This window comes from Pseudophryne corroboree, chromosome 4 (genome assembly GCF_028390025.1).
Source record: "Pseudophryne corroboree isolate aPseCor3 chromosome 4, aPseCor3.hap2, whole genome shotgun sequence".
Lineage (NCBI taxonomy): Eukaryota > Metazoa > Chordata > Amphibia > Anura > Myobatrachidae > Pseudophryne > Pseudophryne corroboree.
Window position 1 is genome coordinate 703,167,459 of NC_086447.1, and position 12,164 is coordinate 703,179,622.

At 45.2% G+C, this 12,164-nt stretch overlaps 1 pseudogene; it reads left to right on the forward strand.

Moving 5' to 3' along the window:
* The first annotated feature begins 2,744 nt into the window (after positions 1-2,744).
* LOC134913094 (5S ribosomal RNA) lies at positions 2,745-2,863 on the forward strand (annotated as a pseudogene).
* The last annotated feature ends 9,301 nt before the right edge of the window (positions 2,864-12,164 follow it).

Genomic DNA, 12,164 nt, shown 5'->3' on the forward strand with positions numbered 1-12,164 from the left:
TTCAACGGTACAGATGAGCTGGCGAAGATCCAGAAATATCAAGGATCAATTAGTCCAGAGCCACCTAGTGACATCAATACGCAAGAAACCAGCCATATCGGGCTCCTTCCCCTGTGGCCAATGCAAGGCGTGTGCACACATACTACAAACCAACATGGTCACGGATAAGTATGGACAAACAACGGAGATACGGCATTTTTTCAACTGCAATACCCAAGCAATAATTTATTGCATTACTTGCAGTTGCAATATCAAATATGTGGGTATGACCTCTCGTAAATTAAAACAAAGGACCCTGGAACATCTGGGAAACATCCGGAACGCATCTAAAGATTTAACACGCATGAAACAACTAACCACTGTTGCCAAACACTTTCATTTTCAACACAAAGGCTCCACTAAAGAATTCCGAGTCTTCGGCTTAGACCGTATCCATTTAGGCATACGGGGAGGGGACTTAACGAAAGAACTATATAAGAATGAGAGCGAATGGATCTTTTGGCTTGGGAGTCTTCGACCCCTTGGACTAAACGAAAACATCAACTATGGTGCCTTCTTATAATCCGCAAGTCTTTCATCTTTTCTTTCTTTTTTCCTTTCCCTTTTTTTCATCATGTCCGTCATATCAGCCCCCTTTCTTCAATCTTGTCCTGAGTCCACTTCCAATTCCCTATACACCATTCCCACCTCAGTACCAGTCCCACTATCCTTCTACCCTTTCCCTACTCCCCCTTTCCCTCCCCCCCCTCCTCCCCGCCCGCCCCCCCCCCATAAAACCTCCCCCCCACACACACTCCTCCCCCTTTCCCCCCCCCTCCTCTCTTCCCTCCTTTCCTCATTCATCACTCACCCCAATTTCTCCCAACCACTACCAATAACCTTTAACCCATTTCCAACCCCACACACCCCCCAGTGGGTCGGTCTCTCTTCACCGCCCCAACCTTCATCCGACACCACCGTGGGTATTTATCACCTCAGCCTCACATCAACAAGTCTTTTCCCATTCTTCACTTCTCATAGTCACTTCCTTTCTCCCACTCGTAATCCCATTGCACTTTGGGTCATGGCCCATCAGTACTTATTTCCACTCACTCACATTAGGGCAGTTTTTGACACCTGACAGTTAACACAAGATAACATAATCATGCTATGACTTCAACACACTCTATTATATACAATTCACCCAATTATTTTACACATGTTTTTTTTTCTCTTTTTCTCTATCTCCGCAAGCAATAGCCATTCCCTATTCTCTCTACATTGTTCACTTCCCAATTTTAACATTCACCTTTACATTTTCCACCCTTCACTGCTCTTTCCTTACCCCATACACTCCTCAGCTCCAGTACACCCAGTCCACTCTATCAACAAATAATAATTCCAATTTCTCCACCATCCCTTCTCCTTCTCTTCTCCCTGTTCCTATAAATAGGCACTTTCCTATTTTTCAGTGCCCTTTCCCCGCCCCTATTTCAGGTTATTATATTATAACATACACATTATTTTCATTATGTTTTTTAATAAACATCCCAATTAGGCGCCATTAGTCCCCTTATGGTTTAGACGCGCCGCTTATGCGTCTCTATTGGTTACTATCCAACTTTTGCTCACTGTTATTTGCATATTGTACAGTAAAACTAAACCAGGTCCTTTTCCCTTTTTCAACATGGCGCCACCTGATCTTTATAGCTGTGGCGCCGTCCCCTGTTCATCCGCAGCGCACACACCCCCATAGCGTCATCACGCTTCGCTTTCCGCCCACTGAAGAGGCGTATCTCCGTCACTTGGACGCACCACGTAAACCTCTCCATTGGCTACTGGCGCTGTCAGTTACCTTACTCCCGTCCACATGACTAATTGAATGCGTAATCCGATTGGCTGCTACATGTACCTACAGGTTTTTAAACCACTGACACACTACACGCTGGGAGATCCCGGAAGTGAACAAGCCCACGGGCGAAACGCGTTTTCGACGGACTCTACAGCGGGACCTTCCCATGGAGGCTTCACTGATTACCATCCACCAACTACACCTGATTCACTGAGTATATTGGCTCATATTTTAATAGAGTTATCATTGCATGGTTGACCCTATATGTATATGGATTTCTATTTCCAGCACAAGCTAGTACTGTACTGTATTTGTGTAAAAGGCGTTTATATAATTGCCTCACTGCCTAGTCCATTTACCAAGTCCATGTATCTGAGTAACCAGAGGGTGATTTCATCTTGACATATCACATGTCTATACTAGATTTAGGCAGTATGCCCTATTAAAAATGTGTGTGTTGGGCTAATTGTCATTACTATCCCCTCAATTAAACTCATATTAATTGAACATAATGCTTCTCATCAGAAGCATTTATTTTCACCTATAATTATTGTAGGTCTCTGGTTCTGCCATATACTTGTGTTCTATATATGCTGAGAATGTACAGTCATTCTTGTATCCTACTTATGTACCACTTTTGACCCATTTATCGTGTTATTGGACATTTGTTCCCAGAATATTAAAACGGTTATTTTACCTTATAAATTCTAATTTGTAACTTTATCTCCCTTTTTTTCTCCTATCTGGTTAACATTCAGTGGACTCTCATCCCCGATCCAGGGTACACAGCGCCACTAAGTGACGGCTGTTTTACCCTGCCTAACGAGGAAAGTAGATCCACGCTTAACTTATCCTATCTTTTCTGTTATTCTTTGTTTTCATATATAGGTGCACTCTCATTGGTAGATATCCTCCCTACTATCATACCACGCTGCCCATGCCCGATCTCGTCCGATCTTGGAAGCTAAACAGCGTTGGGCTGGGTCAGTACCGGGAGGGGAGACTCCCTGGGAATACCCGGTATTGTAGGGTAGGAACTATTCCCCTTCTTCGGAAGGGTGGACACCAACAGCAGTATCACCACTAATCTATACCTTTCCTGCCTTTTTTTTTTTTTTTTCCCCAACATCTTTTTCCTTACTAGGATATTTTGACATACATTCCGCATGTTTGGTGGTACTAGTGGTAATCAGAAAAGTGCATAGTAATTGACCTAATTCAGTGGTCTCTCTATGTTAAAACATATGTACTGACCTCCCCCTTGGGTCCCATTAATACAGATTATCTGTACTGGTCTGGAGAAACGGTTGTCAGACTATTCAGTGTCTGCAATCCTTCTAATCTCTCTCTCACGATTTAATGACCAGAACATTTTTAACCTTTTTCCCAATTTATTTCCCTGTACACTTAAAAATTCTTTTGATTTTTTGGATCGTAGATGGGTATTTTGTTTTAATTCATTAATAATTAATAAAAGTATGTTTTAACATTATCCTTCCCTATTTGAAAATTTCTTCCCTTTTTTTCTTTTTCCAAGAGTGCGCCCACACAAGAGCTTTCTCTTTTCTCCCATTGTTAGTGCTCCCTGTGGCATGTCAGGGCCTGCACCTCCTCCTAATGCAGGAACCTCTCTGCCTCTCACAACAAACATATATATTGGTAGATGCTCAATTAGCTTAGTGATATCATTCAGGTGCTCGAAAGGGAGGGGTATTTCTAAGCAAGAAAAAAAGGCATTTGTTTCCCCCAGCACCCTGAATGATAACCGTAACCAGATATAAATTCCACATGATAACAGAATTCATGCATTTCATTTTGTATAACTTTCTCTATAGCTTCGGCTTCCTAAATACTAATTTATTAACACTATAGTTTTTTCACTGGTATGCTACGCTGGGCTTTCTGGCTTATGCTGGTGTTTTGGGGTGCCACACCCTGCACCTAGATATAGCGCTAGGGACCCCAAATATACAGAGACGCCTTGATGCGGCTTTGGGGCTTATTCACACATTTGCGCAAATATGTGTAACGAAGATCTCTGAATTCTGTTATCATGTGGAATTTATATCTGGTTACGGTTATCATTCAGGGTGCTGGGGGAAACAAATGCCTTTTTTTCTTGATTGTATTTACAGAACAGGTATTGGTTGATGCATTCTCAAGTTTAAAAGACAGGAACACGTAGTACTAGAACTTCCATTAAAATCTTGTCATGGAATGTGGAAGGTTTGAACACACCGGTAAAGAGGAAAAAGGTACTTAGACATCTTAGGCGTTTTAAGCCCGACCTAGCTTTCGTGCTGGAATCGCACTGGAAAGAAGGCGATCCTAATGTCCTCAAGGATAAGTGGTTGAAGGACATTAAAAGTGCATCTTATAAATCAAAATCTAGAGGGGTACTGATTCTGTTCGGCAAAAATATTTCCTATGACATAACTCCGGAATGGGCTGACCCTGAGGGTAAATTTTTATTTCTAAAAGTAACCCTGGAAGGGGAGAAGTATGCCCTAGCTTGTATATATGCCCTCCCTGGTTTATCGTTAGTTATAGACTCGTTTCAATTAATTGATACCTGGCAATACCTCCATCCTGCATCCAGGGAGTTCACTTTCTACTCTCACCCATATAACACTTCGTCCCGGTTAGATTACTGGTTAATTCCTAGATCATTATTACATAGGGTAACTGTCGCCGAAGTAGGAGATATGTTAATCTAGGACCACGCCCCAACGTGGTTTACTTTCAAGTTAGACACCCCAAGATACACCTCTTTTAACTGGAGGTTCTATGATTATTTATTTAATTCAGACAATTTTAAGAAACATTTGACTCACACTTTCCAGAATTATATGAATGATAACCTGAGCATAGTCAGGATATAAATTTGTTTTGGCAAGCATCAAAGTAAGTCCTCTGAGGGCATATTATATCGAATGTTAGTCACCAGAGGAAAAAGTTGCTTTCAAAACTCACAGGCTAGTGACAAGGTTGCTGCAGCCTTTTCTACCCTGTTAACTGATCCTTCAGAGCAGAACAGAGTATTCTATAGGGATGCTAAATCTTTATATGATATTTTGTGCACAGAAAGGGCCCAACTTGATCTGACTTTCAGAAAAACAGGTATTTTAGATCAGGTAAATTATTGGCGACTGTCTAAGGCTGCTACTGATCTTAAACATATCACCTGGATTAAATTGCCATCGGGGCAATACACTACATCCCCTTGAAATTGAGAACGCCTTTTTTAAATATTTTAAATCTCTATACACGGCCCCACCTGATGAGACATGGAATGGAGTTGAATTCTCATTTCAGTCTAACTCTCCTAAACTAACGCCCTCAGATAGGGAACAATTGTTATCACCTATAACGACATCTGAAATTTCTACTGTAATTGCTTCACTTCCGTCTGGGAAATCGCCGGGCCCAGATGGGTATTCGGCAGCTTATTAGAAATTAATGTCCCCTGGGGGGCGTGGCTTAACTACTGAAGGAGACAGACGTGCAGCTCAGGAGCTCCTGCACATTACCCTACAAAAAGCCCTTTATATGACCCTTGTGGTCACCCATCCCCATCCTATCATCGCCCCCACTGCCCTCCAGTCGGCTTAGATCACCCTGGGGGAGCGCTGCGGAATAGGGGAGTGCTTTGGTCTGCCCTACAACACTCCCGGGGCCCTGTGCATAGACTGCTGGACTCCCACCTCCACCTGGCTGCCCTTGAGAGCACCAGGCAGCCCAAGACGCCGACGCCCGGAGCTCCGGGCAGCGGGGATCAGCGAGAGTGCGGCCGCCATCTTGCCGCGGCTTCCCCTGGGGCCTGGGACGGACGGTTCAGAGCGCCTGTCCGCGGCTCTCAGCGCCCGACGCCGGTGCTCTCTCCTTCACGACCGCGGCTTCCAGCTGACGGGGCACCCGCGGCGGGTCATCGGTAAGGCGGGACGGGGGCTGGCTGCTGGTCCCGGAGCTGGAGGATTATACCTGTGCTGCGCTGCCACTCCATACTACAACACTCTGGCTTCCCTGCAGCTCTCCCTCATATCAGGGCACAGTCACAACATCTGTGGCTCCCCTTGCCCCCAGTGTCCGCAGTGCTGAGACCCCAAGGGCAGTATCAGCTTTATGACCCCCCTTCATATGGTAAAAGTGAATGCTCCGGCCCCCGCCTTGTACCACAGCCTGGTTTACCGCAGTGGGGGCGCAGGAGGTAAGAAATACCCTCGCCACCTGCCTGCTATATTACGGCCACATGGGTGCACGAACGAGATGCGGCTTGTCACTGCACGTGGCCCCCCACCGCTACTGCCTCCATTGGCGTCTCCCTGCGGCCATTTTATAATCGCCATATGCTCCTTGTCCGCCTGTGCCCCGAGACACTGAGGCGCCTCACTCCACCTCACCGTGATTCTCTACTAATGGTGGCCCGTGCTCTGCGAGGCGCTTCATGACGCCCCCGATGCCTGCCCTAGACTAGCCTATCCTGCGGTCACCTTGCGCTAGAGTGTCAGCTAATGTCCTAGCCGAGGCCTCTCTTGAAATTACTTTCCGGATACATCTGAGATTTCCTACGCGGAGTTGATACTCTTGATACCTACTTTCGTGCCTTTCCCGCTCTATTATGTCGCAAAAAACCCACAAATCAAATGCTGCTAATAAACCCAGCATCCTCCGTGCATGGGAGAAAGCCGGATCTACTTCTCGTAACTCATCAGCTGCAGACCGAATGTCCGATTCGGAGGATGCTTCATTGCCAAGAGCTCACCTCACCACCCAAGACGTCATCTCTATTGTGACCAAAACTATTCAAACCGAAATGAGGTCAGCGCTTGCAGAATTTAGAAAGGATCTGACCGACCTGGGCACCCGTACGGATTCGTTGGAACGTAAGATGGATGAGGTGTGCCAGTACCAGGCCGTGCTTGAACAGGAGTTAATTGACCTCCGCACTGATGTCGACGTGCATGAGGACCACCTGGAGGATTTGGACAACCAGAACAGGAGAAATAATATCAGGATCCGTAACATCCCTGAGAGTGTTACCCTAGAAGCCCTCCCAGGTTTTTTGGAAGGCCTGTTTCTGAATTTACTCCCCGGTACTCCGAAAGACCTGTTCCTTCTAGATAGAGCGCTCCACCCTCGGCCTCCCCCGTCACAACCACCCCGAGATGTTATCCTCCGATTCCACTATTTTAAGTCTAAGGAAAAGATCATGTCGGCCGCGCGGGAACTCCAATCTGTGGATTACTCAGGCACTCTACTTTAAATTTATCAAGACCTAGCTCCCTCTACGCTTAAAAAACGTTGAGACCTTGCTGTGATTACCAGAGTCCTCCGTACTAATTCTAATAATTATAAATGGGGATTCCCTTTTCAGCTCCAAGTAACCAAAGATGGGTCCCATCACTCCATTAAAACCCCTGCTCAAGGCTACGACCTCCTCAAGACTCTTGGCATTTTTGATACTCTACCTGGCGAGCTTAGGAATCAACTTACTTCCACATCTCCGTCAAGGCCTGCGGCACCGACTCCTGATTGGTCTACTAAATAACACGGCACTCTGATGTCTGCAGATACGTAACTATGTTTTGCTGATTACGGGACAGTTGCCCCCCCTCCACCGCCAACCCCCCCCCCCCCCGCTTCCCCCCTCTTTTTTTTTATTTCTCACTATACGCACATTGCTCGTGTTGTTTTACAGACTGTTAGATTTATGGGACGTATGGGTGTTGGTGCTGCCTGGACCCATTTGGACAATGTCTACCGTGCCTTGAATTGGTAAGGCTAATATTGAACTCAATAGCATGGGGCCGACTCAGGCTTTATGTCCGAAATTATTGCTACTCCTAACCCGCTTCCCGTTGTTACATGCTACAGTCATTCACTAAATATTATGTGGCTTTGTTTGCTCTCCCAAAAAGGTCCCCCCCCTTTTTTTTTCTCCCCGCTCCGCAACTAGTTGCTGTCGCTGTAGCCAGAAAGTTATGTGTTTGCCTAGTTAAGTCAGGGAGTCAAATTGCTCTTTTTATGTTATGACCTGTTTATTTCTATGCCCTCGCGCTTGACCGCAGGATGTCTTAGTTCTTGTTATACACGTTCTGGTTTTCTATTTACTGTTCTCTTATATTGTCGTTACCCCCCACACTGAAGGGGCTGCCTGTTTGGCACTACCCCTTCCTCTTGTAGGCCATACCCGCTTCTAGGCATGGGCCTGTTCTTTGAGTTCCTTCTTGCTCCTCTTCTTTTCTATTCCTTTCTGTCCCTTCACTCGCCCTACGGTTGGCCACATCAATGGTTGTTCACTATATTGCACATGGGTGATTATTACCCTCCATGACCTTGAAATTGTTATCTATGAATGTCAATGGCCTTAATTCCCCGACAAAGCGTTCCATGGCGTTCCATTTTTTTGCCAGACACAAGCCAGATATAGTCTTTCTTCAAGAGACGCATTTTAAGTTCCCCCACCCTTCCTTAAACAGTAAAAAATACCCCCACACCTTTCACTCTACTATGTCAGCCAAGCGCAGGGGTACTGCTATACTGCTCCACAGGGATCTTCCTATAGTCATTCATGATTCTTATCACGATGACAATGGTAGATTTATAATTCTCTCAGGTACCCTCAACCAGCAGCCTATCACATTGGCGTCCGTATATGCCCCAAACATGCAGCAGGGTTCTTTTTTTGGGACCTTCTCTGACCAGCTTTCTAAATTCCCGAACTCCAAAATTATAATTGCTGGGGATTGTAATGTTACTCTTGACCCTCACTTTGATAGGTCTCACCCAGTCACGGGGACGTCCTCTCACACAAAGCTGTCTAAGCTTCTACGGAACTGTATCTCCTCTCACAACTTGTATGATAGCTGGAGGACTTTGTATCCTTCCGCCAGAGGCTTCACACACTATTCACCCCCGCACGACCTCTACACCTGCATCGACTACATCTTTGTTGACCTTGACTCCACTCAGAGCCTCCGCAGGGCACAAATAATCCCCACTACTTGGTCAGACCACTACGCCCTTATCTTGGACATTACTGTCCCTCATACACTTTCGTCCCCTCGGACATGGCGTTTACAGGAGTCTCTTCTTCTTAAACCCTCTAACATTGTTGACATTAGCGCCATGATTCAGACTTACTTTACTGAAAATAGCTCTCCTGATATCTCCCCTGCGGTATTATGGGAGGCTCATAAGGCAACGTTACGTGGCCTCCTCATTAATCTTGCCTCAGCTCATAAGAAGATAGAGACTAAACGTATTCATGACTTGGAAACAGAACTAACTTCCCTAACCCTTCTTCACCAGCGTTTCCCAAAAAAGCTAATTTATACTAAGATCCTTTCACTTAAGGGACAGTTGTCACAAATCCTCACAAAAAAAACGGTTAACTCACTTTTATGGATCCGCCAGAAATTTTATGAAAAATCAGATAGGGCTGACACTTTGGTGGCTCATCGCCTCCGGGCTAAAAGGACACAAAACCGCATACTCGCCTTGAAATGCTCTGACGGATCCGTGACTTGTGACCCCAAAGTTATGGCCTCTTAATTTCACGGTTATTATGAATCACTCTACAACTTACCTCCACCTGCTAATATTGATCCTTCTCACATTCCCAACATTCAACATTACCTCACCACCTGTCGCTTACCAAAACTTTCTGCTTCAGACCTAGAAACACTTAACGCCCCTATCTTCAAAGAGGAAATTCTGGTCACAATAACTCAGTTGCGCCGCTCGTCCGCCCCAGGTCCCGATGGCTATACTGCCATCTATTACAAAAAAATTGCGCAATCTCTCCTCCCCATGCTTCACTCGTTATTCAACTCTTTACTGGAACTAGGCTCCCTGGATGCAGCCACCACCAGGGCTAACATTATCGTTATACCCAAACCTGACCGTGACCCGCTTGAAATTAAAAATTATAGACCCATTTCATTGTTAATACAGACCTTAAGTTGTTTGCTAAAATTCTTGCGAATAGATTAGCCCCATTCCTGCCGATCTTAGTACATACGGATCAAGTCGGTTTTATTCCTAATCGACAAGCAACGGACAATACTCGCCGGCTTATCAACTTTATTCACCTCTCTCAGCGGGAGTCCCTTCCGACCCTGGTGGTGGCTTTGGATGCAGAAAAAGCCTTTGATAGGGTAGCATGGCCCTTTATTCAACAAACCTTGAAAAACATGGGCATGCATGGTGCTTTTTATAATGCCGTCACCTCACTTTATCACAATCCCTCTGCTTCCATTCTCATCAACGGTCTTTCTTCCCCGTCACTTTCTATTAGAAACGGCACCCGGCAGGGCTGCCCACTTTCCCCACTGCTATTTGCTCTGGTGATGGAGCCTTTGGTGGCCAAAATCAGACTGAATACTAACATCTCGGGCATTGTGGTGGGGAACCACGACTTCAAGATAGCGTTGTATGCGGATGACGTCATTCTCACTTTAACTGACCCACTCATATCTTTACAACATCTGTTTGAGGAGATTCAAACTTATAGTCGTCTGTCTAATTACAAACTCAACACTGATAAAACAGAGATCCTGGATATACACGTGACTCCCCGGGATCTACGCCTCCTACAGTCTTCTTACCCGTTTAAATGGCAACACACTAAACTTAAGTATCTAGGTATCTACCTAACTAAGTCTCACGCGTCACTATACACGGCCAATTTTCCGCGTCTATTCGCATCTATACGTACCGATCTCGTGGGTTGGAACAAATTCTATATCTCTTGGCTCTGGCGCATAGCTGCTATCAAAATGAACATACTTCCGCGATTGCTATATCTTTGGCAGACCCTCCCTATCCACATACCGACTAAAATATTGAAGAATCTGCAAAGGGATCTATCTATCTTCATCTGGGCTGGAAAAAAACCCAGAGTCAAGATACGATTACTCCAGCAACATCGTAACTCAGGGGGCCTCGGTATGCTGGATTTGATTAACTATTATCGTGCTACACACTTGGCCTCCAGTGCTCTCTGGCACTCACCTCCTGCACAGAGGTTATGGACGCTTTTGGAAGCTCATGTAATAAATGTATATTCTCCTTCAACCCTGTTATGGTGCGCGCCTCGCTCCTGCCCGGGCTCGTCTCTCTTGTTGCTGTCAAAGTCAGAAAAATATCTCTATGCACACTACCATATTTGCACCTCACACAGGTCCGTGCTGCGCATGCGTACGCTCTCCCGTACGTGCGCATACTCACAGTCGCGGGCACCCGCAGGCGCACGGTATGCGTATTTACGGTAGAGTTTATGTGATCGTAGCGTGCGACTCAATCGTTACATATTTTCACTATATAATGTATTTTGTAGATCATGGTCCCTTTGATAGATTCTGAAAGTTTAGTTAATATAGCATGTTCCTGGACAGAGAGATCCCTCTTTGTATTGTACGAAGGGTCTAACAGGGGTCATACAGTGGTGTTTGGTACCCATCGGAAGAGTATTTAAATAGCAATATTCCGGTGTTGGTTTGGAGCGGATTAATCACTCGTGCGAATAGTTATGGACATAAGAAGTTTATGTCCATTTACTATTATTTGTTCTTACTTAGTCATGCGGCGGGAAACCCAGTATCCCACCCACCTGAGCTGTTGGAAATAGTCACAGCCCACCTGTATGAATCAACCTATGACCTTTTGTTATAATGCGAAGCCGAATTCCTGTGTCCAATGAACAATGAGATTGTAGGGACCATTGAATTGTATTGTGTGTGGGGCATAAATAGACAAGCCGATCACATCCAGCTCTCACTCTTCAACGGTTATCATTGCTGAAAATCGGGAGCTGGATGTCCAGAGGCGCATGCGATCGTTTCCTTTGTGCGTAAGTTTTCTCCGCAATCATATTGATCTTCTTGTTATTGTGAGCCATTTCTCTCTCTCTCTCTCTTCTCCTCTTTCTCTCTTATTTTCCCTTAAATAGTAATTGTATTGTATTTCCTGTGTAGTTATCTGGTTAGGTAGTCTATGTTATATTGTAGTGTATGATTTGTATTTGTATTAATTCTTTTGCAAGTATATCATTCATAATATATATATATTAGGCGTTTGACGCTCAAACCGCTTTTAAGTTAATAAGGTTATACTGTGTTGCATTTACACTCTATCATTACACTAAGGTTTTACTGCACAATACACTGTTTATGGTTTAGATACAAAGGTTTAACATTGTGAGCGTCTGCGCCGCTCGTGATCTCCTCGTGGTCTCGAGCGTCCGCTACGCTGATAGCATAGCATTACGGTAGTCGCTCACCTATAAGTGTGGCCGATACCAACAGCGTATTCTCGTGAGCGTCTGTATCGC